This window comes from Aulonocara sp. 'chitande type north' Nkhata Bay, linkage group LG22 (genome assembly GCF_057382095.1).
Source record: "Aulonocara sp. 'chitande type north' Nkhata Bay isolate Kocher_YH1m ecotype deep benthic linkage group LG22, A_spYH_male_GT1.1, whole genome shotgun sequence".
NCBI classification, from domain to species: domain Eukaryota; kingdom Metazoa; phylum Chordata; class Actinopteri; order Cichliformes; family Cichlidae; genus Aulonocara; species Aulonocara sp. 'chitande type north' Nkhata Bay.
In genome coordinates this window covers 7,479,904-7,499,393 of record NC_141364.1, presented here as the reverse complement: position 1 = coordinate 7,499,393, position 19,490 = coordinate 7,479,904, and the positions used below count along the sequence as shown (strand labels likewise).

The window sequence follows — 19,490 nt, the reverse complement described above, 5'->3', positions numbered from 1 at the left end:
TTGGTGCACTGTTAGTGTAGTGGTATCATATAAGATTCTCAGGCAGTGTGCTATATCTCACCTCTAGCCCTTCTCTGCAGCTCGTGTCTTTAATAATTCTATCCTAACTGATCATCTAGCGAGATAATGTCACAGAAATAAAAACTGTAAGTAGATTTATAAAAGGAAAAAGACAAGACTCTGCTGTGGCAGTAGTTACCAAGGCCTGAGCAAAAGATGCTTTAAGACCTTTAGGTAACAGAAAAATGCAACTACATATGTGGCCAGCTTGCAACAGCACTGCTAGTGTAGTGGTATCATGCAAGACTCCCATTCTTGTGACCTGGGTTCAATTCCCAGGCAGTGCACATAAATCTTATGTGTCCTCTACTTCAGACTTACATCATAAAGTAAACTATGAGTTCTAAGACTGCTCAGTGGGCCATGCCAAATGCATCACGTAGCAACAGGACATTTGGGTTGCTAAATTAGCTGTCTCTAAAGTTAAAGAAAGTTCACCATTGATCAGTCTTCAACTTTAAAGAGACCATCTTACACCTCTTTGACGGTAGCCATTCTGCAACTCTCTGTGAATGGTACTCATGGCCATTGATCAATGGTCATGACAGTTTGCATATTAATGATCATGAAATTGACCTCACGACCCATTATTAGTCAGTGTTGCCATTTTAACTCATTATGCAAGCATACTATTTATAACCTGGGATACATGCAGGCAGCTGAGACTGAATGAGACACTTGGATGAGTGTTGAAACGTTTGTCCCTGAAAATGCAACATCCAGATGATCAGAATCAACCTTCTGGGATTATGGGAGTTCTTATAGTTTAAAAAAAACAAAAAACTAAAGGAGTATCTTGGATAAGAGGTGAAACGTCTTAAAAAACTCAAAGAAGTCCAATTTCCTTCTTTCAAGCTTAAGACTGTTAGTGAATGCATCCAAAAATCCCATTATTGTGACCTGGGTTTTATTCCCAAAACTTCAGAAATCTTTAGACCTTTGTCTACTACTACTGCATATACTTGTGCGTCAGTCTGCATTGCTAGTGTAATGATATCATACAAGACTCCCATTCCTGTGACCTGGGTTTAATTCCCTGGCAGTGCTTTAAGTTACATTTTACGCTTCTTCAAATGCATTTAAGAGTTCAGCATACACAGCTGCTATGCATCTGTAAAGTCAAAGGTTATTAATGTGGCTGAGACACTATTCTCTAGACTTTATGCCTCACATCCTCACAAAGGTGGTACAAGGCAACACGGCCTTGGCAGCAGATGTCTTAAGACCTTTAGGTTGCAAAATGGCCTCCATCAGTCAGACTTTTTTTTCCAGCACATACTACAATCACTTGGCCAGACTGAGAACAGAGAATTTGGAGGCTACAATCACCTGGGAAATGTTGGTCTCCTCTAAAAGGTGTAGTCCCTTTCTAAAAGAAGGCTAGAAATGCATTTGCTTGGGGTGCGCTGCAGAAGCATTTAGCTGGGTGCCACATGTCAAAGTAACATTCACATGAATGTTTGGAGCCAAGGTTTCCAAGCAAAAAATTGCAGAGAGCTTTATGCTGCATAATACTGCAACATACTGTCTTTACCAGACTATCTTGTTACCTGGTCTATGGTCCAATATAGACACAAAAGTCCCATTCGAATGACCTGTGCTCAATTCCAAGGCAGGCAGTAAGTGATGCCTTTAGTTCCTGATTTCCTCATGTGGTGTTTAAGAGTCCACCACTATCCTTCAAACAGATCAGCTGCTCTGTATGTGTATAATAAAAAAGTGATTCATGGGAGTGAGCCACTGATCCATAGACCATATCTGATGCATGCCAAATGCCCAACGTCCTCAGAAAGTCACTGTTCAGTGTCTAAGTACGAGTCTCTTTTAGATTTCTTTGGTTCTGGATTTGATGACGTCTCCTATAGCACCCCTTATTTAGATAGTCCAAGCACATGCCATCCAAGACTTTACTATATATGTTGACTTTAGTGGTGTTTGAGCTCCCTTTTAGTAGTGGTTACCACTTTCACGAAATTATATGCACCTGCTGTGGACCTGGAAAAATAAAATGTCACGTATGCTAAATGGTTAATGATTCATCACAACAGCCAGTCATGCAGCACTGCTGGTGTAGTGGCATCATACAAGATTCCCATTCTTGTGACCTGGGTTCAATTCCCAGGCAGTGCAGAAAGTGGTTTGCTTATTTCATGTGACTTCATTCTGGGTTCTGCAGGAGATGATATGTCTTTTAGTGAGATACTGAACTCTAAAAGTGTCCCAGATGAATCACTGGAACCCGCTTTATGTGCATAAAAAGCATTACACAGACTTGGAGTTGATGTCAAACAACCCTGACCTGTCAAAGAATCAACTCCACGAGTCATCTGAAAGTGTTTTGTGTAGGTTCTTTAGGTCTTATTGGTTGCATTGTGTGCCTTCATTGTTTTTCTAGTGTACTGATGCTTTGGCGCCAACACCCTGAAATTGTCTTAACTCTGGATTGTGGCAGGGAGCATTAGTCTGTTGAAAAAAGAACATACTGCTGCCATGACGGGATGTAAACTGTCTGCAGCAGTGTTTAGGTTGGTGATATGCGCCAAAATAACATTCACATAAGTGCCAGAGTCTACGGTTTCCCAGCAAAACACCGTGGACAGCACTGTACCGCCTTCTTCCTCCCACAGTGCCATCTCTCACTGTCCAACTTCAAGAACTTGTTGTTCACTCGCTGTCTCATACATCCCATCCTTGACAGTTGCTATTGTTACATCTCTGTTGCTCACTTCACCTTTCAGTGGTTTCTGTGTTGTAGTTCACTGGTGTAGAACTGGATGAAGTAATTAGAATAAAAATCGGACAGTGTTATCAGAGTTGAAATAATTTGGTAACGTATAACAAGCTGCTGTAAAAATAGCAAAACCTCACTGACACAACTAAGCAGTTCAATTGAGCTGAAAAGCAACGAATGATTTTTCCATTCCCAGAAAAGGTTACTGTCCTCTGTGACGAACCGATGATTAAACTGCGGTGAACACATAATTTCTCAGTTAAAGTCTTGTTTTCTGGACTCAATATGCGATCACCAATGAAAAAGGTTATGAATCATCCATTTCTGCCCTCTCGTAATTGTTTCTGTAACCTCTTATTTCTGCACTTCTGCAAATTCCATCCCCTTTTCCTGTTTTGCTTTAAAGAACACCCAGTTAAACAGCTCTATGCCAAACCAACACAACCAATATTACCAGACCAACATCTGCCGTCTCACAGCCCAGCCTTTGGTTTTGATTAAAGTCACACATATTTGCACAATGTGTTTTGGCATGAGCACAGAGGGCCCCCAGTTTCAACCCTGTTGTCTCTTCTTTAGGCTGCAGCTTCAGTCACTCTCTAAGCTCCGGGTTGTCCTTTGGAGGTAAGGCACGACCTACCATGAATTTAAACCGCTCCCTGCTCTTTCTTCTCAGCTTAAACTGCAGTGGCTCCTCACTCTGAGAGGTGACTATAGACGTTTTTGCAAACTAAGAAAAAAGGTTGTCACCATCACAGCGCTAACGCTAGCACTAACAGAAAAATCCTTCAAAGATCTGGCATCTTGAGTTTGAAAACCTTAAGGCCCTACTGGTTTAAGTGAGTCTCAGGCTAGACTCGGGAATACTAAAGCTTTTTTAATATTATGTTTTTCAGTAATGCCTCAGGCCAACCTTTTAAAGGGTGTGGCAGTGTTATGCCCAATGCATTATTTACTTTGCGACTTGGTATCTCATATGTGACCTGGAACACTTTCAGCAGCTGACAGTGGATTACTGGCACCTACTGGAAGTCATTTTAAAAAAAAACCTATAACCCACCCACCCACACACTCGCTCGGTCACTTACTTTTCCTTCATTTTACTTTCTAGACTGTTTTCCAAGTTGCACTTTGTGACTCCACTGCAGTTGCATCTCCCCAAGCATACAATCTGATGGCAAACAGATGTTGATTCAGCAGCTGTTTAAATACAGCGACACAATTAAAGCTACGATAACGTGTGAAGGCTGAGTTGTTACCTACTCTGTGTTGTGGCAGGAAAGAAACATCTTCCTTGCGAGAGAGTTCACAAGGGAGCTTAAAACCTCCCCGATATTCTGGTTTTGAAGGCGTGTGGGAAAAGATTTCATTTGGCTTTCATGTTTTTTAAGCCTGCTCATCAGTCAACCATAAAAAATATTTGTTTAATATTCTGCTCATCTCACAGTGCTCAAACCAGAGCAGTGGGAAACAACAATAGAAAATACAGGAAACATGACTAGTGATGGAATTGCTTACATACATATGTGTGTGTGTGTGTGTGTGTGTGTGTGTGTGTGTGTGTGTGTGTGTGTGTGTGTGTGTGTGTGTGTGTGTGTATAAAACTAGCCATAGTGCATGTTTATCACAGCTGTCAGATTAACACAAAAAAATTAAAAGCATTAGAAAATCTCAAATGGGCTTGTTCCTAATACAAATTAAGATTTCATGCATGATTCACCACCTTTGTCCTGCAATTAAATCATTTATTATTATTTAAAAAAACAGTTGTCCAAGTTATTCAAACTTCAGGTTAAAATTAACGTGCGCCACACATAGAACAAAACAGTGTTTCAACAGTAAAAAGTTGAATAAAGTTTTACCAGGATCAAAGAACAGTTTTCCCAGAGGTTTGCAGGATGCAGGCCAGAAAGGGAACAATCCAGTCAGTCTGAACTACACCCCCCAAATCTATCCCTCAGTCAGCATCTACCCAGGATGAAAGGCTTGCCTCGTGTCTCTAATCTAAGCTTCCTCATCTCTTTCTCTTTCTGTGACGCTGAAATCAATCTCAGTACGTCACACTGAAGGATTTACCAGTGTCTAAAATTCATCTGGAGGACAAAAGCAGGAGGAGAGAAGAGAGAGAAGGATTGAGGAGTTTTTTAGCTTCAGTTAAAGGGGAATCTTCCCTTCTACTCTTCACCCTTTTGTGTGTGTGTGATTAAAAAAGAGAACCTTGTTACCTCTGAGATCATAAAATACAGCAGTAATAACTCTTTATGATCCAGCTGTGCCAAATGTCATATTTAACTGACACCACTTTAAAGTGGCAGCTCTCTGGAATTTCGAGATTGTCCTCCTTGAATAAAATGATAACTTGTTGTGCATCTCTAACGGTAGGAACTAAGAGGCAAGGCAAAGAGGCGAGGATAAGAATCGAGGATGTACAAAGTGATAAATGAGAAATGGGCCTTAGGATGGCACGGCAGGATAAAAACATTAATGTTATCCCCCCTCAGCTGCTCTGTAAGATTAGCTCGCTGCTCTGCAGACCTCTGATAAGTTTTACTGCTGGTCATTTCGTATGATATGCTTCATTGAGAAGAATCAAAAACATGTCAGTGATATTGTGTCTGTGAAGGTTCTCAGTCATCCAGGTCATCGTAGTCAAAGGAGCTTGCAAAGAAAAGCGTCTGGACTACTTTAAGTTGCTTGAAGACGTTTCACCTCTCATCCGAGAAGCTTCTTCAGTTCTAAGGTCAAATGGCGGCGAGTCCCAGATTTATACCCAGTGGGAGTGTCCCCCCAAAGAGGGACAAAAGGTCAGTGATATTGGTTTCTCACCTGATTTTAATGTTTTTGCAGACAATGAAGGTAAAGTCGTTAACCTGTTAGATCATGTGTAAGTAAGAGCTCTGCCCCTATGTTTCCCTGTCTGCTCGTCTCTCTGTCTACGAGTCTATGTCTGAGTGATTCTCATGTCCCAGTTGTAGTGACTTCCTCCTTTGTTTTGACAACTGATCTTCCTTGTTTCCTTGTTGTTTTGCTTTCTTTGTCTCTCCATCTCTGCTATTTTTTTTAACTCTTCTCACATGTGTCTCGTCTTGTCTTTGTTTACTCTCCAGTTGCTTCCTCCTCTTCCCCTGAGTTTTTCCTTGAGCTTTAGTTTCCTCTGTTGTGTTCCTGCTTTCTGGCTGCACTTAGTCTTTGGACTATATTTTGGACTCAGCCCGCTCTTCCTCAGCAGCGCCCTTTGTTGTTTACACCCACTAGCAAGTTCATTAAAGAACCTGTTTTTTTGCAACCTCCCTCCTTGCCTCTGTGTTGTCTTGCATTTGGATCCTCGCTTTGAACTGACAGTAAACGATAATGGGTTATGATCCAGGTTTCCAGGCCATGCGAGACAAAACATTTCCTGAATACAGACCAATGGGTGATGTCAAAGCTCGCTACATTAATCTTTATATACAGTGGCACTGAAACGCATTTCATTTTGGTGAAATTTACCCAAAGCCATCACATTTCTTCCCATTAAAATGTCACAAGACAAACCCCTTCTGCAGCCTTCTGCCCCTGCAGTGGTTGCCATGCCTCCCCACTCTGATGCAGGGTCATGTGAGAGACCGGGAAGTCAGATTGATTAAACAAGCTGCCGGGATAATGTGATCATGTATCAGTCAGCCCACACGTTTAGCTCCATAATTCTTTCTCCATGGCAGCCTGTCTCCTCTCCAGCTTTGGCCTTTTGAAGTTTCACAAATCCACCCCCTCCTCCTCACCAAGCCTTCTCCTCTTCCTCCTCCTCCTCTTCCATTCCTCCATTCATCCTCCTCCATCATCTTCACCCTGTGTGTCCCTCTGTCCATCGTGGCTTCCAGCTCCCCTTCACCCTTAATAACTACTCTCACCCTGTCTATCCTGACCTCCAGCATTCCTGCGGCCTCGATGACTCCCCACACCTCCTCCATCCACCCCCCTCTTGCTGCTTCTTCCCATCATTAGGCATTTTAACCCAATCCCTTCTCCTCCTCTATTAGTTGGCTCTGTAGCTGTTGCTTTGCTAATGGCACTCCAAGGGAGCACGGCGATAATACTGTTGGCTTTAATTAAAGACATTAAAGGCCTGGAAAGTCACAGAGCCCCCGGGATGATATGTTCTGTTCTCACACCTCCCGAAATACTTCTCTCTTCTCTTCTCCATCACTTTTTTCTTCTCTTTCCTTTGCTATTGCTCATTTGATTCTTTTATTTTTGCGCTGAATCTCGAGCTCCCTCATTTCCCCTACAGCTACTATCTCTTCCTTCCTGTTTCAGTTTCTTCTGCTGTTCATTCATTTTACTTTCCCTTCTTCCCAGTATCCCTTTGCTTCTCTTCCATTAAGTCCTTTTTTCCTCGCCATCTTTACCTTTTCATGTCTTTCTTCCCGTGACTACCTGCAGCACGCTCTTGGCACACAGCTCGTAGATGGCTTCATTAGCGTTGATGCTTAGGACGTTGTTTACCGGTAATTAGTGTTTTCCTTGTGAGTTTGGTTCACATCACAAGACTGTTGTCGATTTTCAAGAAACCAGTACGGCTCCATGGTCTTGTCAGAAGGCGAGCACTGATACCTTAAATTTAAAAACAGAGCACAGGTACTGCGTGACTTCTGTAGATTTTGTTTGTTTGTGCATGTCTTCGTGTTTGGATTACCTGGATTTCCTAATGCATTTATAATCCAAACCAAATAGCTTCAAGTTAGTTCTCCCAAAGCTCTCAAATATAGTGCTGAAAATAAAAAACTACTCAGGACCTCAGACTGGATTAAAGTATCTCCACAAATTCACCATCTCAGCTGGTTAAATTTCATTTCCAGAGTGCCTGCTAGCTTTAGTGCATGCTATTCATACAATACATGGAGCAGCATTGTGTGCTTTAATGCTACCTCCTTCAAATTTCTGCGTGCGTGTGCTTGTATTAATAGAAGACGTGGACATTCAGCTACAAACTAATAGCAACTGTATCTCACACACACATAGAGCCACGTGCACACATCCACATGCACACACCCCTTTATAGGGAAAGTTGTGCACTTCAAGGCATTGATTAGTCTGGCTGTTGGTGCTTCCCTGCATCTCCATTTAGCCATTATTGGAGGCACATCTGCTCTCTATGAGCCGAGTCCTGTTTATATCCCCATCATACACAATGCAAATACACACACACAAACACACAGGGACATACAACACCTTGGCAGATCTGGAAACAGGCGCGAATGCAAGTACACACACAGACAATCCCAGAAGCGAACTCATGCATGTCAACATCTACATGGACGCACATGCATTTGCATACACACACACCTCAAGGAGAATCACAATGGGAGCGAGGCACTTTCCGATCATCTCACATCAGCTCAACACCCCCCCATAAATAGAAAAACTGGCTCAGCACCGCAGGGAAGAAAACAACATTTGGAGAACAGATTAAAGTGGGGGTTTCTGAGCGTGGAGGTGAGCACATGAGCACATGTGTGGCGTTGTTTTATATATTGTGTATTACATTGCGTAAGGACATTCTAGTGAGGCTCATGGGTCATATGAGGATGAAACTTTTTCTTTCCTCAATGCACTTTACATTTTGTGTCGGCCTGCAAACGCATGTCTGGATGTGTTAAACTACTTGTATCAGTGTTATCTTGTGTGTGTGTGTGTGTGTGTGTGTGTGTGTGTGTGTGTGTGTGTGTGTGTGTGTGTGTGTGTGTGAGAGAGAGAGACAGAGAGAGAGGGAGTGAGTGAGTGTCTTGGAATAAGGAAGACTGAGTCACCCTCTGGCTTGCCATCTTTATCCCTGGCACCCCTTTCTCTGTTTAGCCCTGCAGCAGTGACGATGAGAAGTCCTCTCAATTCAATCAAACAACATGAAGGGAAAACCAAAGAAAAAAGAAAAAAAACACACAGAAAACAATTAACTTTGACAGAGAAAGGAGCAATGAGGGGAGCCTTGGAGTTTAGGTGGAATTGGAGAGGGGATCAAGGGAGTAAATAAAGAAAGGTTAAAAGAGGGATATAAAAGAGATGGAAAGAAAGTAAGCACACTTAGAAATATGTTCAGTGGTTTAAGCCAAATGCTCAGAAAGCAAATTTAATATATTCTGAGTACCGTCACATGGTCACACACCACTTTGCTATATTTGGAGCCATAAAGGTGCTCATGGGAAAAGGTAAAAAATACAGAAGTCGTTACAATTATTTGCATGCAAACACAAATGTTCCTCAGAGCTACATTTTGCAATGAACACCTGCAACTCTGTAAATGGTCTTCTGAGTAACAAACCCTCTAATCCTCTTTCCATAATTATCTTTACACAGAATGTGTGATAGAGTTAACGGGGTTTGCAATTTGCCAGGATACTCCTTGAACATAACATAACACAACTAAAAATTGGCCGGGGCTTTGAAGCATCAGTTCAACAGCAGACTAGTATTTGTTCACTCGCATAACCGCATGTGCTGCACTGGTAGTTAACTGAAAACACAAGGGGACCAGTAGGGTGTACTGACACGCTTGTTTCCCCCGCCATAGTGCTTTCTGAATGTTGTGCATTGCTGCGCACAAAGAGGAAATAAAGACCAGGTTCACGCAACATAATGACTTTACATGCTCATCACTATAGAGGCAGTCCACACAGCAACAATGTTGTATTATGGCAAAAAGCGGGCCCAAAGAGCAGACTCGGACAACGGCAGAAAGGTTTGTACTGTTTGCGGTGAAAGAATGAATTGTTAATGGGTTCAGACAGTTGGTGGACAAATTCAGAGACACTTTGGACTGGTACACGGAAGCTCTGTTAGACAGAAGACAAGCGATTACCTGGAACCCAAGAGGATGATGAGAATAATGAGAGTGAACCAGAGGTCTTGGTTGCATTGGAAGTGAGGGGAGGCTCAGAGGGAGTGTGAAGGTAGCTGGCGAGTATCAGACAGGTGGCGGAAGAAAGCGCTTGAAGAGCGGGCAGGCAGGTGAGCAGCTAAGTACTTTCTTTGACAGACTACATGGGGCTGGTGAGTAGTTCTGGGAGTTTCTGGAGGCAACAAGTGAACAGGTTTCCAGGTAAGGTGTGTGAGGAGGTTCAGAACTGTTAACATAGCTGCAACAACAATATGGGAAAGAACAGTTGGAACCTCCAGCCTGACACAGTCCACACATATTATTTCCAGATAAAAGGTGGGAGTGGGAAGGACTGCTCAAATGGGGGAACTCCATCCAAGGCAAGAGCAAGGAGCCAACTGAGCATTTCCACCCGAGGCTTCAAAACACAGAAACAAAAAAATGATAAAAAGCAGATCATCAGACAATCAACTGCTCCACAGGAGAAGCATCTAAGAAGGCAGGCTAAAGTAAACAGAGCAGAGTTTTAAACAAACAAGAATCTTTTAAAAAGTTATTTTCAAACTCTGTAAACAAGAGTTAACAGCTCTGAACTTGACACACCACTTCAGATGTCCAGTGAAAGTTATTCGGTTATTTCAGTGCAATGCTTTGAATTTCATTTAATGTTTTTTTTTTTACTTCTTCCAAGAAGGTTGTGGTAGGTCTTTGGTAGTGTTTGCGTGTTTTAAATGAATTCCAATAAAACTGTGTAGGAGTGTAGAGTGGGGTCATGTTGACGGTCCATTGAAACTTGGTTTACATCTACCAAAGTCTCCAAGGTCAGGTAAATAATTTATTGGTTTAAAACAGAAAAAAATGCTTCTACCTCCAAACTATGATTTTTACAAGTGTGTTGTGTATGGTTAACACATAACGTATTGTGTAAAGATTTCAAATGTGTCACATTTGGTCAGTAGATTGATATGAAGGTCATAATTGTGGTATCTAGAGCTGTGTTTCATACAAGAATAGAAATACTATTTTACTATTACTCTTGTAACTTAGAAACTAGGATTCTTACAAGTCTTTTTTTTAATTAACAACATATAGGTACATGAAATATGTTGTTATTAACTCAGACAGATCCATATTTTCGTCTCTCCACAGGAATACTTTCTCACGAGCTCCAGGTTTCCTGCGCAGAGACAAACTGAAAGTAAGTCGAGGTCACAGAGTCAAACATGCAGATTTCAGAAGCAACAATTCCACCAACTGTTTCCAGTCTAACAATCAGACAGCTGATCACAAAATTACTCACAGGTGAGTTAATCATCCCAGGTGCATGGAGCTGAAAGGTGGGGAAGCAGCAGAAAGACCCATCCCTGGAGCACAAGGCATGGTTACCTCACACGCACATATATACAACACACATTGTTGACTGTACACCAATCCATCCAACCAACGTCATTGTCAGGTATGACGGGGGTAACAGAAGTAGAGAATTTGTCCTGTTGGTGTTTGTTTTAACCGTATCAGATGATTTTCATGATTTGACTACTCTCAGCTTCTGCTAAATTGCTGATTTAACTAAAGAACTCGTCATGGACTTGAGGAGGCACAGAGTGGTCCACTCCCCTTTCATTTTAAATGGAGAACAGGTGGAATCTGTCTCCACCTTCAGGTTTCTGGGCACCTACATTTCCATGGATCTCACCTGGATCCACAACACCATAAAGAAGTCCTGAGGAGGAAGAACCTGGACCAGAAGCTGCTGCTGGCTTTCTATCGGTCCTCAGTGGAGAGTGTGCTCTCCTACTGCCTGGGTGTTTGCTACGCAGGGACCACAACCGAGAACTGAAAGGTTGCACAGAGGGTAATTAACACCACCTTTATAAAAAAATAAATCACTGGCTGCCCTCTGCCACCCCTGGAAGCCATCACCAAATCCTCCTGTCTCAGGAAAACCAGGGCGGTCACAGGTGATCCCTTGCACCCTGGCTGCCTGTTTGACCCGCTGCCCTCTGGTGAGTGCCTCAGGTCAGTCAGGTCCCACACCTCCAGACTCACAAACAGCTTCTTCCCCTGGGCCATTCGCACTGTTAACAAACACTACCCCCCACCTCACCAATCTGAGCCATGGTCTTAGTAACCTTCATCGCTCAGGCCACTCACACACAGACTCTTTCAGACCAAGTCTTTTATACATTGAAGCACTTTGCAACCTGTTCTCAAATGTGTGCCTCCCTCCTGTTTTGTATATATTCATCTTGAATGAATATATTTTTCCTTTTTCTTATTTATTCCTGCTGTCTTACTATTTATGTTTTATTCTGCCACAGTTGGCATGGAGCACCCATTATGTGCATACATGTGCAATGAAAATAAAGGGCTATTCAATTCTATTCTACAACAGAAAAAGAGAAACTGAGTGAGTCGGCCAGGAAAACCTTGACAGTGTATTCAAATGGGTTTCAACAGGGCAAATTTGCACCTATTTCTATTGCACTACAATTTTCTTATAGTACAATTAAAAAGAACAAACAAACATACAGAAAATACAGCACTATTCACACTGAAAGTAAGTCCTACACAGAGCGTGAGCTGCCTCGGCGGGTCTGTGCTCTCAGAGTGCTACGTGTTGGTTTCTGGTTTTGACTGATTTTAAAAGAGCTCTTACGTGTACTGCTGTTTTATTATTTTAACAAGTCTACTTAATGCAAACAGCAACAAATTTATGAATGCTAGAGTGAACTGCTGAATCCCACATGAAAAAAAATTCAGATTCTAATTATTATTAGTTTCTGTCTGATCTTTGCTCACAGTCACTCTTTACACTAGCTTACACAAAGCGCAAACAGGCCTATTCATTTATATCCTCTGTATTGGACATTTGTTTTTGGTCTTTATCTTTTGACTTATTTGAGCTGCCCTAAGTCCTGATGTACTAAATAGAGGACATCCTGGGCTTTCCATTGATATCTCATGTGTTCGGCGGCCTCTTTTAGTTCAATGGGAAGATTCTTTTTTCCATTTCTCAGGAGGTTAAATAATATGAATGCAGTGTTGCTGATTAGTGTAAGTTAACAGAATTTGGGGTGAATTTAAAAAAAAAAGACACAATCTGCCTGTTTAAAGCAAAATAGAGTCAAAGCTGCATTGAGCTATATCAAATAAAATCAAAGCAACCTTATCATTCATAATCTGATCTCGAATCTGCACGAATTGCTGCACAGCCAGACAATAATTTAGACACACCAGAAATCCATCCAACCAAGAGCAGAATCTAAGCTGACTGAAAATGAGCCTAAATTGAAATTTCACTGAGTGAACCAACTCAGAGTTAATATCTGACTATGCTCTTATATCTTTTCCACAGACTCAGTGCTGGTGCTCGGCCCAAGACTGGAATCAGTGACATCAGAGGTTCTGAGAGTTTGCCATTGTCAGGACAGGCCTGGTTTTGGGCCAGCTCATCTTTCACCCCCACCCACAGGCAGAGTTTGTTGGATAACTGTGCGTCAGCTGTCATACATGTTCACCATCATCTAACTTATTTGCAGTATACATGGACCAGCTCATCCTTTCACTTCCTACCTGATTGTTATCCCTTATTTAGTGTGAAATCCCTTGCACATTGTAAGCTGAAGCCTCCGCAGCATTCATTCTGCTGGTTTCATTGTGGTTCTTTGTGTTTATAAAGATAAAATGGGAGGCAGAGCCTTCAGCCATCAGGCCTCTCTCATTTGGAGCCAGCTCCCAGTTTGAATTCAAGATGCAGAGATCTTCTCTACTTTTAAAATTAGAGCCAAGACTTTTTGAAGGCACTTTGTGATAAATGTTATATTTAAGGCTGGATCATATGGTCCTGAGCCATCCCTTTATTATGCTGATACTGGCCGAGAATTCTGCATCACAATGTAATACTCTTATTTGTTGGCATCTTAAGCAGGACAATTGGAGGACGAACTGGCAGAAAGGCAAGGATCCCAGGGAGCAGAGGGAGATTCGGCAAACAGCGAGCAGGCAGCTTTCAGGTAAGTCTGTTCTTATTTTATTGGTGCAGCATCCAGCTGGAGGGTCTGCGTTAGAAAATGCGAAGTGACCATTCAACTTAGAATTGCAAACACAGAGGAAACACACAGGTTTCTGGTAGACAACTGGAGAACAAAGAAGGGTTACAGGATGAAAAATAAAAGAAGTATAAGACACAACAGGCTTAATTACCACCGTCGTGGTGACTAGCAGAGAGTAGCAGCACAAGCCAGTAATACCATGAGCTGGGAGAAAGACTGTTATCTTTTCCCCCTGCTTTCTCTTTTCTCTTTCCCCTCATCAGCTGTAACAGATGGCTGCCTCACCCTGAGCCTGTTTATGCTCCAGGTTTCTTCCTATTAAAAGGGAGTTTTTCCTTCCCACGGTTGTGAAGGCTCACAGAGAGCTGTTTGGGTTTTAGGGCCTTTAGCAGGGGTGTCCAACTCCAGTCCTTGAGGGCTACTGTCCTGCAGCTTCTAGATGCATTCTTGTTCCGACACACCTGAATCAAATGAATGGCTTGTTACCAGGCCTTTGCCAAACTTGATGGCATGCTGGAGAGGTAATCCAATCATCTGATTCAGCTGTGTTGGAGTAGGAATGCATTTAAAAGCTGCAGGACAGTAGCTCTCAAGGACTGGAGTTGGGCACGCCTGCCTTACAGTATAAAGCACCTCAAGGCAACTGTTGTTGTAATTTTAGCGCTGTGTAAATTAACGTAAATTAAACTGAATCCTGCAAAAAAAGCTCCTCCAACTCCTCCCTGGACACTGAGCACACCTGAGCTGGTCAACACAAAAGGCTTTAACAGTACCGTTTTTATTTTCCTGGCATGTCTGCCCACCCTACACCACTTCTGTATTCTCCAAGCATCCAGCCCCCACCCCACCACCTGCTACCAAAACAGAAACAAAAGAGCATTCGAATCACTAATTGAAACTCCAGCTCCGATCCAGCAGCCACAGCTTGATCTACAGATAATTCCCTGTCGTCACATTGGCCAAGCACTAACTTCTTCTGGCCTAAAACCCTCTCACCTGCAATCACTTACCTGCTCCAAGCCTTCGCCCTATTGAATTTCTGTGATAGTTCATTAAACCTTTTAAAACTGATTATTGATGTCTCGCTTCTGCTTTTGAGCCTAAAAATACGTTGGTTAATGAGCTGCTGCAAGAAATTAATGACTTTGAGCCTATACAGATTCTAACTAACCTACACTTAGAAACACTACATGAGGAAAAAATGACTTCATTTAGGCCTTTCATTTTCTACGTATATATCTCACAATACAATTAATTTGATTATATTAACACATGCAATGCTCATCTGTGGGAGTGTGTAGCCTTTTTTTTTATAGCCACAGTTTACAGATGTGTGATTGTGCCTTGGCTGCGAAGCTTTCTTGAGAACCATAAACAAAGAAATGATATCAGTTAAATAGATAAATGAAAATAGTGTATGTACAGCCATCTTCATGGAGTTTTAGACCATCTGAGTCACCAAATATTGTAAAAGGTAAAACTTCTCGGCTGGCTCTAATTTTTTCACACCCACTCAGGGCCTGTTTGAGGGTTATGAACGCTAGAAAGTTAGAAGCAGGCTTATATTAAAGTTATGATAAGGGTCTGACAGTTAGTTGTGATGGTTAAACTTGGCTTGTGAATGCATCAGTGTCAATGAATGTCCTCACAAAAACAGAAAGACAAACATGCCTATATACTCCAGCTTTTGGTGCAGCAGCAACATAATTTCCGAGCTGAGATATTCTGAGTTTTATCTACCCTAAAGACTGATACAGCCATTCTACAGCACTAGCTGTATGAGTCTTGTAAGGGAAATGTCAGACGTCTGAAACACCGGATGATGTTAAGGGCAGAATCTCATTCTCTGTGAAGTCAGGGTACGATGGACAGAATTTTCTGGCACATTTGCCAGAGAAAGTCCCTAATATATGTGTTCCGGAATAAATCAGAATTTCAGGGTCTGAAGGTAAAAAGACCAAATCAGCTGAGCTCATGCAGTAATACTAATGCTGTCCTGAGAGGGATTAAGAGAAAAATAATGCAGGAGAGAGAAGCAACAGTGGACACGAACAAGCTGAAGGTGGGTAAAGTGAACATGAGAGGCAGCATGACATATTCATAATAACATATTTTTGAATGTAGCTAGTAGTTTAGTAGGAGAAATGTGTATTTCATCAGTCTTTTACATTGATGCCACCTGTCAGCATATGCACGCAGAGCTTTTTATCCACAGCAAATTGCCATTCAGGTGTGTCCCAGTCAATCCAAGAACAGGAGTTATTAACGTCTATGAATACCGCACGTCAGGAAGACCATTTCAAAACTCACCTCTGCAAGACAGCTTAATTGTTTCCAATTATCAAAACATGTTGGCACAGGTGTCGGTTCTCAAAAGAAGTGTGCAGAATTGTAAGTGCTGTATCCAAACACGCACAAAAATCTGTCTCAGCAGCACTGATGCAGAGCTATCGTAACAATTTACATAATTCATAGACACAGTGCCGAAATAACAGGACCTCACTCGCAATGCAAAGAAATATGATCACTGCTACAGAAAATTTAACCGAGGAACTCAAAGGGAAGCAAGAGTTCAGTTCAGGCGGTGTCTTCCTTTTCGCTTTTAAAAGTTACAGCCGACTTATAATACAAAGAGACTCTTTAGGCGGTGTTACTGTGGCACCTAAGTTTCTGCTCCTTCATCTCTGAGCACTCGGCTGCCTCCTGACATGACCTAAGAGGAATATACAGTATAACAAGAGTGCTCGTGGAGTTCAGCTGCCATTTGTTGTCTCATTAGTCTGCTTTTTGTGCTTCTCTGTCTCCCAGCTAGTGCGTTACTTTGGCACAACCATAAACAGACTCTCCCTCTCATCAACATCATCATCGAGTTCCAAGAGCCGCCATACAAGCCTTAATGATTTGTAGCTCTTTGTTTCTTCATAAAAGTTTTCGCGAGCAGACAGACTTTAACGTCACCGGGGAGGGGACGGGGTGTTTATTTAGTTCATTATCAATGACCGATAACATTACCAAGCTGACATTTCTATCTCTAAAAGTCTCTGTCAGTGCCTAGACTAGAGGAGTCACTGAATATTTGCTTCATTAAAAACATAATTTAGAGGGAATAGAGACTCATTCCCACCCACACTCCCAAGTGGCAGATTGTAGTGATAACAGGACAAGATAAAGCAAGACTAAACAATGACTAGACAGAAATTATTGTTATATATTACACCTCCACACATAGGTTTTTGCATAAAATCATCTGTGCAGAAAAGCAACAAAGCTTAAAATCATTCAGTAATGTTTGTTTTTGAAAAGATGGCAAAAGACGGGATGTAAACAATCCTGATGTCACGCTAATCTCAGAGTTCTCACAAAGTGGAAGTTGAGATAGTACAGCCATGTCTCCAATTCCTCAGGCTTCATCTTGCAAGGTACAGTTCCAGGAATCCACGGATAAGGAAGACAACATCCCAAAATGAACAGCAAGCAACAGGAAAGCCACTTTTTCACTGGAGAAATGACGACTTCAAAAGGGGTGAAGAAACAAGTGGTTGCTTGTGCAGTAGTGGTCTACTGTACACAAAGCAGTCCAGTTGCTCAAGATTACATCTTCACTTCAGAAGGAAGACCGAAAACTCTATGGGGCTTTAAACGTGGGTTAAAGTTCAAATCATGATGCAGTTCCTCTCAAATTTTAACATTGAAGGGGATGAAAAACATGACCAATCACATCAGATAAATATATTTATAAGGAAATGCTGTTAAAAGGCCAAATTATTCATGCTTTGTTTTGCTGATGGTTTCAAATTTTTGCTCAGCCCTGCAACATTTTAATGGAGACATGAGAGTAAGCCGGTTTTTCCGTTATATAAGATCTTACAGAGTATGTAAAGTGCTTGAGTGCTGTAAAGAGCACTATAGAAGCCAAGTAAAATGTATTACTCTTGCCGTTCTTTTCCTTTATGCTGTGGATTTGATTCAAGCCTCGATTAAGTTGATCTGAAGATGTTTCTACTAAGCACCTCCCCGCCATTACCAGCTTTTATGATGAGCATTGATTCTGAGGCATGGTGCTTCCTCTATGCTTACTGTAACAGTTTCAAAGGATGGTTAACGGCTTACAGTATCTGCACTCCACCAATACCGCACTCTGCCGCCCATAATTACCAATCTTTCAAGTAAGCAGATCTGCACTGTGCCTCATAATCAGTTCTGCACTGTAAAGATCCACGATAATATAAACTTGTGGCTGGCGATGCGACGGAGAAATTGCACAGGAGCCGGGGTATTGATTTCATTCATCTCCGCTGGTGCTGGGACTTGTAAACAGGTGTCTGCTGATTCTGTTATGGCATTGTCGCACGCTTTGCAGGTAATGCACTGGAAGAATAACGTGAGGAGACACATCAAGGTCACCTTCCCTTTCAGCAGTTATCACAGAGGTGCATCTTAACTGCCTCGCTGTCCCCGCGGCCAGCTGTGCAGCGCTGGTTGCAGTGGCCAGGTGTGAATGAATGTGAAGTGGCTGTGTGAGTGTGTACCAGACCGTGGCTGATAGAAAACATGTGCACCTCAAAAAACTTTCCCTGGTGAGTAGCATGGTAAAAGAGCATTTTAAACATCAATAGATCACTGTCAGGGTAATTACAAACACTTGGTGTAATTACCATTAGCAGATGAGACCACAGAGGAGACAACTGTCTGCAACTCACACGTGCAGAGGTGTTGATGATGCTGGTCTTTTTAAAAAAGCTGCAGAGGGTTCACAACTGATATTTAGATATAATTGCAGCAAATTTTCATAACCAATTCATGTATCTATTTTTTTTTTCATTTACTGGTATTTGAAAAAGGGGGTGAAAAAAGGGCCATAACAATTTCCCAGAGTAATAAATTTCTATTTTTTGTCCAAAACCCAGCCCCGTTTAATTCATGAGAAATAAAAGCAGGAAACTCTGAAACCGCAGTATAGAAGTAGCAAATGTCATGCACCCGCTAAGTGTGTAGTTGATCAAAAGGAAGCAAATCATCTAATTGTCTCAGAGCTGGTTCTTGAAAGCAGACAAGCAGAATAAATGTGTTTTTGCTCATATCAGGAAGAATATACGACGTTTATGATCCTTTCACTTTAAAAACAAACGTGACTCCCTGTGAAAACAGGAATGCTCATCAGTCTGCCAGTCTTGTCCATTTAATTACATCTGAATGTTTATTAAACTTGCATGACAACTGAAATTAATGATGTCATGTTACCAGCCTGAAATATTTATGCACTTTATCTTTAATCATTATTTAATTGATCTTCTCTATTAGTTGTAATTTATGCACATATGCTCCATCGTGCTGCTATTCATCTTGTTATCTTGTTGTGATGCTGGCTGCAGATATCCAGAGATGTCCTTTTAGTACCCGACTCGTGTATTCTTCTCTCTGCCCTCGGTGTTTCCTCATATTCATATAAATAAGTTCTACACTGCAGCAGTTGAGAACGATAGCAGACCGCAGGCACACAATCATGTACAGTAGTATATAAGCCAGTATCCATAATTAATATTCCCTGAAGAAAGTAGTGCAGCAGCACTCTTCATATTCAAGTCGAGACGTGATAAACACAAGTGTGGAGAAAGTGCGAGAAAACAAAAGCACTGACTACACTTTCCCTGTCAACAACTGTGAAACACAAACAGGTCTTATATTTTAATTATCTTTCATTTGATACTGCAGCGTCTCAAGCAGAGGCCGGTCTAATTAAAAAAGAATTTTTATCCAAGTTTATGGGGTTTTTTTTCTTAAACACACTCAG

At 41.8% G+C, this 19,490-nt stretch overlaps 2 non-coding genes across 2 annotated transcripts; both read left to right on the top strand.

Annotated features, from left to right (window-relative positions):
* Positions 1-276: 276 nt before the first annotated feature.
* On the top strand, positions 277-347 carry trnag-ccc (transfer RNA glycine (anticodon CCC)). The gene has a single exon. It is a non-coding gene; the product is annotated as a tRNA-Gly (tRNA).
* Positions 348-2,119: 1,772 nt separating this feature from the next.
* On the top strand, positions 2,120-2,190 carry trnag-ccc (transfer RNA glycine (anticodon CCC)). The gene has a single exon. It is a non-coding gene; the product is annotated as a tRNA-Gly (tRNA).
* Positions 2,191-19,490: the final 17,300 nt, after the last annotated feature.